At 48.9% G+C, this 3,098-nt stretch overlaps 1 non-coding gene across 1 annotated transcript; it reads left to right on the top strand.

Annotated features, from left to right (window-relative positions):
- The first annotated feature begins 2,593 nt into the window (after nucleotides 1–2,593).
- On the top strand, nucleotides 2,594–2,728 carry LOC114007642 (small nucleolar RNA SNORA42/SNORA80 family). The gene has a single exon (XR_003549236.1). It is a non-coding gene; the product is annotated as a small nucleolar RNA SNORA42/SNORA80 family (small nucleolar RNA).
- The last annotated feature ends 370 nt before the right edge of the window (nucleotides 2,729–3,098 follow it).

Raw genomic sequence — 3,098 nt, 5'->3', positions numbered from 1 at the left:
CTACAGTTTCAGTTACTTGAGGCTGAAGCAGGAGGATCATGACATAGAGAGACGGTTCTTTAAAATGTAATTAAACTTTGCCAGACAGCATGCGGCTCAGCAGACAGGGCAGGGCAGTGAGAAAGCGCCGGCCGGCTGGGAATGGCCACACAGCAATCCCCTCTTCATGCCATGCTTTCGGGTTTTAGTCACGCACACTCGTGAGCCAGCCGTGTCTCTCAGAACCTGAACCACGGCGGGCCATGTGGGATCCAGCACCTTCACCACCTCGCCACAGGCTGAACCCCCAAATTTTTCTTGAGAAAAACACCAAAGTAAACATCACATAGGGTGGCCATCAGGAAGCACGGTAGTTGAGGTGCTGGACCCCCACATGGCCGACCGCAGTTTGAGTCCCAGACCTGGAGGCTTAAAAACACACCGGACACGTGTGTGTGAGTGCCCAAAATCCTGGAAGGAGAATCGAAGAGAAGGAATGGCGACGTGGCCATCCCCAGGGGCCAGGGGGAGCATTGCTCACTTCCCTCTCTGTCTCTCACTTTCCTCTCTGTCTCTCACTTTCCTCTCTGTCTCTCACTTTCCTCTCTGTCTCTCACTTTCCTCTCTGTCTCTCACTTTCCTCTCTGTCTCTCACTTTCCTCTCTGTCTCTCACTTTCCTCTCTGTCTCTCACTTTCCTCTCTGTCTCTCACTTTCCTCTCTGTCTCTCACTTTCCTCTCTGTCTCTCACTTTCCTCTCTGTCTCTCACTTTCCTCTCTGTCTCTCACTTTCCTCTCTGTCTCTCACTTTCCTCTCTGTCTCTCACTTTCCTCTCTGTCTCTCACTTTCCTCTCTGTCTCTCACTTTCCTCTCTGTCTCTCACTTTCCTCTCTGTCTCTCACTTTCCTCTCTGTCTCTCACTTTCCTCTCTGTCTCTCACTTTCCTCTCTGTCTCTCACTTTCCTCTCTGTCTCTCACTTTCCTCTCTGTCTCTCACTTTCCTCTCTGTCTCTCACTTTCCTCTCTGTCTCTCACTTTCCTCTCTGTCTCTCACTTTCCTCTCTGTCTCTCACTTTCCTCTCTGTCTCTCACTTTCCTCTCTGTCTCTCACTTTCCTCTCTGTCTCTCACTTTCCTCTCTGTCTCTCACTTTCCTCTCTGTCTCTCACTTTCCTCTCTGTCTCTCACTTTCCTCTCTGTCTCTCACTTTCCTCTCTGTCTCTCACTTTCCTCTCTGTCTCTCACTTTCCTCTCTGTCTCTCACTTTCCTCTCTGTCTCTCACTTTCCTCTCTGTCTCTCACTTTCCTCTCTGTCTCTCACTTTCCTCTCTGTCTCTCACTTTCCTCTCTGTCTCTCACTTTCCTCTCTGTCTCTCACTTTCCTCTCTGTCTCTCACTTTCCTCTCTGTCTCTCACTTTCCTCTCTGTCTCTCACTTTCCTCTCTGTCTCTCACTTTCCTCTCTGTCTCTCACTTTCCCTCTCTGTCTCTCTCTAGTGAGTGCACACACCCTATGGCAAAAATCTTAATGAAAAAAATAAAGTCACATGGGGCTGCCTCCAGAGCCTAGTGGCTAAGGTAAACCACCGGTGTTAGAGTGCCAGTTCTGGTTTGGCACGTGTGCGTGTGTGCGGGAGATGCTCAGGATAGAGGGATGGCGGAGGGGCTGCAGCGCGACCAAGGCCCACGGAGAGGCTCTCTTCCCCCCCTCCCTCCCTCTCCCTCTGTCTGTCTCTCTGGTGAATGCACGTGTGCTCTGGCAGTTAGGGAAAGTCGCCATGGAGAACAGGAGAAGCCCTGGACAGAGCTGCCTGGAGGGTGGCGAAGCCCCAGGAGAGCCTAACTCACAGGCGAGAGTGGGGCCCTTCCAGTCAGATGTGCCATCTCCCCAACCCTCTCCCCGTCCCCCCAAATGTGAGAACTACGTCCAGCCAAAGTCATTTATTTCATTCTGCTTTTCTTTACTTTTCCTTCTTTTCTCTTTTTTTTTTTTTTTTTTTTTTGCTATAGGGCATGTGTACTTGGCAGAGAGAGAGGAAAAGGAGACTTGCTTTCTTACTTTCCATCTCACTTTCCTTCTTTGTCTCTTTCTGGTCAAATTAATAATAATAATAAATCAAATTGAATAAATATAATTCTTTAAGGAAGAAAACAAGGCACCAGCAGGTTGCATGGTGGTTAAAGGCACTGGATTCCCACATAGCCGACCACGGTTTGAGTTCCGGACCTGGTGGCTTGGTTTCTTACTTTCCCTTTCTCTCTCTCTCTCTCTGTGGTCAAATTAAAAATAATAATAATAACAAATAGAATTAAATAAATAAATAATTCTTTTTTAAAAGTGACTGAAAAGCCCAGTTACTCCAGCTTGCCTAGAGTCTTGGAGTTGATCTTCTGACTGAGTTAGAGTTCCTCAGTTTACTTATTTATTTTTATGGTTCATTTTATTTTATTTTATTTATTATTATTCAATTTGACCAGAGAGAGACACACAGACAGAGTAGGGGGAAAGTGAGAAGGCAAGCCGCCAGGTCCGGGATTCAAACCACGGTCAGCCATGTGGGAGTCTAGCACCTTAACCACTATGCCACCTACCGACCCCCAGAGTTCCTCAGTTTAACAAGGGGCCGGTGGAGGAAAGAGTCCAGGCAGAGGATGTGCCTCTCATAGTACCCCATGCCAGAGCAAGCTGGCCCCGAACCACTGCCCAGCTTCTGCCTGGGGGCTGCTGGCACTGAAGTGGGTTGCACAGTGGGAGAAAAAAAAAAAAGGAAAAGAAAAAATAAACCAGGAAAGGTAAGTCAGGATAGACGGCGAACTTTGCATTTGCCACTAGTTTGGGCTTGGGGTGTGTGCACGTCACTGTGTGTAAAGCACTATTCCAGAGCGTGGGAGCACAGAGATAATTTTTGCTTTTCAAAATGAAGACTTTGGGGACCAGCAGTTGGCATAATGGCTACGTTGCTGGACTCCCATGTAGTGGACCACGGTTCCCGTCCCAGACCTGGTGGCTTAAACTCATGCCGGGTGCATGTGAACGTGTGCCCAAGATCCCGAGAGGAGAATGGAGGAGAAGGGATTGCGGTGTGGCCATTCCCCCTGGGGGGGGGGGGCTTTTTCACTC

This window comes from Tupaia chinensis, unplaced genomic scaffold (assembly GCF_000334495.1).
Source record: "Tupaia chinensis unplaced genomic scaffold, TupChi_1.0 Scaffold000212_1, whole genome shotgun sequence".
Classification (NCBI taxonomy): Eukaryota; Metazoa; Chordata; class Mammalia; order Scandentia; family Tupaiidae; genus Tupaia; species Tupaia belangeri.
Note: the sequence above shows the minus strand (reverse complement) of the source record. Positions and strands in the feature narration are given on the sequence as shown.